Genomic DNA, 6926 nt, shown 5'->3' with positions numbered 1-6926 from the left:
AATTCTTTTTTCCTTTCATTCTTCCAGTATCGGAAAATGGGCAATGGGAATACGGATCCCCATCCAGGCTCCACTGGGACTACAAAGATCTACAGTTCACATGTATACCAAAATTTCATTTCATTGGTTTTGGATTATTTGTTAGTATCATCCTATGAGACTCTAATGGACATGTGTCAAGAGTCCCATTTGAAGGCTTCAGAAGGAAGGCTGTTGTAAGAAAGAGAAAGTATGTCCTAGGTTTGCACCCATCTGGCGGCACCTATATTGATAAACTCTTCAGATTCAAAAAAGTATTTTGGGTAATTTTCATCTGAACCCCCTGAGGTTTGATCCATGTCATTTTTAGTCCAAATAAATGGACACTTTGCATCTGCCTCCCCTGAAGTATTCAATAAGATCAATAAAGGACAATTTGTGATTTTTATGACCAAAATACCCACACGTCTATTCTACCGTAAGATTTTAGACACACGGATCATTCCAATCGGATGAACATAAATCCATCTGAAAAAATACTCATTTCTTTTCTTCTTTTTTTTTTGTTACAAAAAATACTCATTTCTAAGTCTCCAATTCCCTCTCATCTCCTTCATCTTCTCCATCATCGGTACGTCGTCTGCCATCTCTGTTTTTTTTCCTCTTCAACTCCGGCAACAATTCAACTCCATGGAAGTTCATCCGAGCTTCTTATAAGATTTCTGAAGATAGCACGTATTAGCTTTGAGATCTTTGGCAACATAAACTAACTTGATTTTTTTCTCTGTTCGCGAACGATTCAAATTCTCTCAAATAGAACTCTAAATATTGACCAAACCGATTCCCGGAGAGCGTCAATCGAACACCGATTGATTACAATCAGCCTAAAAGAAATTGCCAGATCGATCCTCCAATGAACTGCGTAAGAGAATCCATAAAACACTGAACTAGAACTATGTAAAAACCCTAATAATAAAAAATTCCGTCAAAATCTAACAAATCGAACTCGTGCAATCAAATGCTTTTAATTTTAGAAAAAGTAAAAGTCGATTAATTATCAAGATCTAAAACAGAAAGAGCCATCAGATAAGAGCGAAAGACTTGCATTGTAATTAGGGATAAATGGATAATCATCTGAACTATGCGGCGATCGATGTAAATCATCACACGACTCTTTCAGAGAGTTAAATTAAAAGTGAAAAAATAATTTGAAGCAATTCTGCAATAGCAAACTAAAATCCAATAAACAAGCCTCAAAAGAAGGCTGTAATTAGTGTTCACACGACTCTTTCAGAGAGTTAAATTAAAAGTGAAAAAATAATTTGAAGCAATTCTGCAATAGCAAACTAAAATCCAATAAACAAGCCTCAAAAGAAGGCTGTAATTAGTGTTTGTAATCACTGATCTTCAACTGTAAATTCATCTGTCGACGGAGTTGAAGAGGAAAATGGCAGAGATGGCGGATGAAGGAGATGAGAGAGATTTTTTTTTTTTTTTTTTTTTTTTTTTTTTTAAAAGATGAGAGAGAATTGGAGAATTAGAAATGTGTATTTTTTTATATGGATTTAGGTTCATCCTATTAGAATGATCCACATGTCTAAAATCTTACGGTAGAATAGATGTGAGGGTATTTTGGTTATAAAAATCATAAATTGTCCTTAATTGATCTTGTTGAATACCTCAAGGGAGGTAGATGCAAATTGTCCATTTATTTGGACTAAAAATGACATGGACCAAACTTCAGGGGGTCCAGATGAAAATTACCCAAGTATTTTTGTTGGCTTCGTGTCGTCATAGTGTTGCTTTTAAGATTACTCTCTTTTTTCTTTTTCTTTTTTTCCCCCTAAAATTGGGGCTTTCAAGATTAATCTTTTTTTCATGCAACACATTATCCAAGGTTAGAGAGGAAATCAAAATAAAATGTTTTATATCTCCAAGATTTTAACCCGTAGGTCTGACCTTGACACATATTGTTCATTCCTAAGAAAGTGGATGGTCCATTTTCGTGTCAGAAATGGGCTGGAGGAGAATTTATCTGTTTTGGATGTTTTTGGAACTTCTGTGCAAGGAAATTGCAGTGCAATTGGAATTAAAATGACGCTAATACCCTTCTACATATTTTATCTACAAAACAAAGAAAAGGAGCGGATCCACATCCTCTGTAATTCCTTTTCCTACAATTCTTTGTAATTCCCTCATTGGATTGTGCCATATGGCATTTAAGTAATCCAATGGTTATCTAACAAAAAAGAGTTTAAATAAAATTCAAATTTATGCGTGAGTTTAAATAAAATCCAAATTTAGTTTAAATTAGATAACCATTGGATTACTTAAATGCCACATGGCACAATCCAATGAGGGAATTACAGGGAATTGTAGGGAAAGGAATTACAGAGGATGTGAATCCAAAAGGAGCATTATAAAAGTTGGTTTGAATAGGTTTTGGAATTTTGCGGCATGAATTTGAAAATTTGAAATTACATTATGTTGAGGTATGGATTGAATTTCATATTTTCAGTCATACCATAATTGATTTAGAGAATTTTGAGATTGACTCGTTTATTTTTGGCATGGTTTAAACTAGTCCTTATCTACCCCCCTCCCAAAAAAATAAAAAAGAATTGGTCCTTATAAAGTTGTAGTTTCATTTTTTACCTTCAAATTTTCATTTTGCCTTGTCTTTGTTAGTTTTCTTAATGGCTTTTAATTTTTATTTTTTTTTTTGGTTCCTTGTGATGGGGGTATATTGTGAAGAAGTAGAATCATAGGAACGCTACCAGTTTTATCTTATGTTGTGCTTTATTCTATTGATGTAGCTAATAGAGTTTGTATTATTGCAGAGAATAGTCAAGTTCTTTCATGTTGGTGCTTAGAATAGTCTCTTTGGAGTTGGTTGTCTCGGCAATTATGGTGAGTATATTGCATTTCTTAATTCTTTTTGAATATGATTGTTTGTGATTTTTATTTTATGAAAATGTATGTGCTTTCTTGTACATAAAAAAATTTAAATAAACTCCTTTGTATAAATAATGTATATAGTAGAGGAAACAGGTACAACACTGAGGTGCCCTGTCTTGATCAATACGATTTGTATTCTCTTTAAAAGGAGCATTATAGAAGATTATTGGGCTAGACTTATTTTAAAAATGAGTAATTTTTCAAATTTATTGCTTGATTTTTTTGTTTACTTCATTTCTGTACATTAGTGTTTGGGTACTTAGATCACAGAGTCTAAGTCTTGTAAGGATGTTAATGAATGTGGATTTGTTTATTTGATATGTAGTGCATTTACATTTCTTCTTGTGCAAACATTTCATTGGACCAAAATAACTTTATTCCAAAACAACATATCTTTTTCTTGTTAAATAAGCCTTTTCAAGCCACCTTTGTGTAATATTTTTTGAATTATGCCACCAACAAAACGACCCACCTATCAATGACAGGTTCTCTTAAGAGGTACGCGTCTTCAATTGACACTCCCTTTCCTTAACCCTTATGTTTCTGCCCCACCTCCCCTTATTTCTCTCATATAAATATTATTCAAAACAAAAAAATGCTTGCTATATTTCCAATTTTGCTTCTGTAGTGCGTAATAAATGCGCACTACGGTGGAGCCAGCCGTCTGATCTAATCGGACGGCTGGGATCATCCTCCCCATTAAAAAATCCAAAAAAATCATTACCCACCTCATTAAGTGTGTGAACAGAGTTCGGTTCGGTCTGATGCAAACCAACCGGTCCATCTGGGCGGTTTGACTGGGTTTAGTATATCTTATTAATGGTGTATTACAAAACCAGCCTATACGTATATACGGTTGTACAGTAACCGTATATACAACCAGTTCAAATTGTTTTGAAAATAAAACAAACCCCTGTTCTAAACCACCCCGCCCATTTCATTTTCATTTTTGTTTTCGTTTTTGGCTAATCTGAAGCAACCTTACCAAGCTGGAGAAGAAATCGAAGGAGAGAAGAAGAAGAAGACCCCTTTGTGTTTTCGTTTTTGGCTAATCTGAAGCAACAGTACCAAGCTGGAGAAGAAATCGAAGGATCTGTTAGCAAAGCTGTAAGGGCGTCGTCTCGTCTCTGCGATTCTTCGTTTCTAAGGTTCGATTTGGTGAAGTTCAAGTAAGGTTACCATTCTAAAAATCACTTCTATCTTCTTTAAGGTTTAAGGCTGTAGTAAGGTTACCTCATTTAGGATTATGTAGTTTTCTCAAACAATTACCTGGAATTACCTGGAATTCACTTCTCTTGGAATGGTCTTACACAAATCGAAGGATGATTGCTTGAAGCTTGAAGCTTTACAATCGTCTTACACAACTCCATTCCTTTCGTCTTACAATCGAAGCTTGAAGCTTTCAATCGCAGAGTTGCAGCTTTATGGACCTAAAGCTTGAAGCAGCAGAAGAGTTGCAGCTTACACCAGGCGTTTGATCGGACCTCTGACGAAGTAGCTTGAAGTAGCAACTTGTAGCTTGAGTCGCAGGTTCTAGCGAACCATTCTTTTGCTATCTTGAGTCGTAGCTTTCTATCTTTCATTCTTAACCAAATCAAAGAATACGAAACATTCTATAGGTCTTGAGTCGCAGTGGCCTTCGTCTTCTTCCATTTGATTTAAACAGCGGTCTACGATCAAAAGGTAATAACCAACTCTTAAAACCCTTACCAAGGAATTTCCTGATGATGTGGTCGAAACCCTGATTTTGTCGTTGATTAAAGCTGAAAAATGCTCTGTAATAACTTGGTCGGTTTCTTTTAGTATTTGTTGTTTTACTTTTTTGTGGGGTTGTGGAGGGGTTTAATTTTGTTGTTCTGTGTACTGCATAAAATTGATGCATTTGGGTATGTGTGTCTTAATGGTTCTCATTTCAATTGGTAAATCCTGTAGAGAGAATTGTTAGTTTAAATTTTTCGAGCTGCTATTTTGAACGGTGACCTTGTATAATGAAGGGTGACTTTGTGTATCTGGGTTGTCATTTGTCTCCTTGTTCAAGTGGGTTTAATGGGTGCAATTTGTTTATCTATTTATTGTAAGTCTTGAACAAGTTTACCCCTGGGTCAGTTGTTTGATAGGTGTGGTTAGTGGCACATTTCCTTTCTAAAAGTATGTGAAGAACACTTGTGCATGAGTAGCATAACAGTCTGTTCCTTCGAGACCCAGTCTATTGCAGCTTGTTACAACTTTATTGTAAATGTCCTAGAAGTTTTATCGAGGTTCGTTGTTCTATTCTTGAGTATCGTGTTAATTGTAATTTCATCGAAATCTTGTATCACAAAGGATGTAGCCAATGAATGGAATCCTATTGATTACTGGATGTTGAGGAGAGTACCAGCTTGCAATTTATGAAGTCAAAGTAGAATTGAAGTGTCTTTGCCATGGTTTCAACTCCTACATGCATGTAATGCCAAAGGTTAACCTCATATCCCTCGGAGAGCTGTATCTACATCCATTTTATGAACTTTGAACTTGAAGTGAAGAGTAATCAGTTTTTTTATCACTTTGAACCTCATAATCTTTTTGAAGGCTATAAATAACCTACTCATGCAATGTAAATTTCAGATATGTTGACTGAAATTTTGATTTGAAAAGATACTTGAGAGGAGTCATGGGATCCCAAGGTAGGTGACCTGTGGCTGGATTTGTGACTGTGTTTCTTCCTTCTGCATTTTATTTCCCTTTCTGTGGACCTAGGTTTTCCCTATTTGGTTTTGAAAGGATCCATGTAGCTGGCCCCATTTAGTTGGGATAAGGCTTAGTTTGTTGTTGATTTTTTGTTGTATAAAACTTGTAAGAATTAAAAACAATAATCAGATGATGGTCTTCTACACAGTCAAAATTTGGTTGGACCCTTTTGTTTATTATTTTACGGTTTAAGGCTGCAGTAAGTGATGGAAATTTTGGATTCTGTAGTTTTCTTTCTTTTTTTCTTTTCTTTTCATAATACTGAGTTCACGCAATAAGTTATTAAATGTACAACGTGAGAACATTGTCTCCTTGACATCATTAAAACTCCTAAAAGCTGCAGTTAGGTTACCTCATTTTGGGTTTTATATGATTATTTGGTCTAGTCTTTGTGAAATAGAAATACTACCCCTCATCTCATGGCGTGAATACACAGACAAATTTGTTTTTCCTTCTAGAATGCTTAGCTTCTAAGATAGCCTATCTTTTTCTCTATATAAGTTTGCCACTTGTACAGCTCTCACATTAGTTATATGATTATGGTGGAAAAAGAAGAGGCAAATTATCCTCTGTTTCTCTTTTGTCTTAAATTTGTTTCAAGCTAATTTAAGATCAAATGTGAAGATTTTATTGCAGTCAGTACATACTCTGAGGTACTTCATGATCCTCAGAGTCGGTTTGTGAGGAGTACTCATAAGCCCAAAATAGTTGTATTAAATTTGTCGAGTTACTTAACAAATCTAAGTTTACCCCAAAACCTTTTTTTTTTCCAGTTTCGGAGATGTTATACTTTGTGTAATCAATACATACTTACCTACCATAACCGTCAGGATCTTTATGTATATGCTTTGCTACCAAACTCATATCCCTTCAATCGGTGTTCCACCTGCAACATATACAGTCAATTGAGAATGTTAGTCTTCTCACTTTAATATTGTTTGTCGTAGTGGGTTGTTCTTTTTTTTGACCTTAGGAAGAAGGCAATCGTTTGATGCTTAGAATGCTCGTTTTCTCTCTTTAATGTTGTTTCATCCTTAGAATAATAATTTGTTTTGTTATAGTTTACTTTAATTTGTGTAATATGTTGATTATCCAATATGTTTTTTGATATGTGCAGCAATTACAGTTGTACTAGTATATGGGCCGTAAGATGGCAGCAAGGGGAAAGCATGTGCCAACGAAGCGGAAGGCATTGGCAAAGGATAAGGGAAAGGGAAAATCAGTTGTAGAAGCTGATGACGAAAGGGGCTGGTTCAATGATG

At 35.1% G+C, this 6926-nt stretch overlaps 1 non-coding gene across 1 annotated transcript; it reads right to left on the bottom strand.

The window, feature by feature from the left end:
• Positions 1-1053: 1053 nt before the first annotated feature.
• Positions 1054-1155, bottom strand: LOC149023902 (small nucleolar RNA snR60/Z15/Z230/Z193/J17). Its single transcript, XR_016171944.1, has one exon. It is a non-coding gene; the product is annotated as a small nucleolar RNA snR60/Z15/Z230/Z193/J17 (small nucleolar RNA).
• Positions 1156-6926: the final 5771 nt, after the last annotated feature.

The sequence above is a fragment of the Hakea prostrata genome, chromosome 2, assembly GCF_041222555.1.
Source record: "Hakea prostrata isolate BN-2017 chromosome 2, UWA_Hpros_2, whole genome shotgun sequence".
NCBI lineage: Eukaryota > Viridiplantae > Streptophyta > Magnoliopsida > Proteales > Proteaceae > Hakea > Hakea prostrata.
This window is presented reverse-complemented; position numbering and strand designations above follow the sequence as displayed.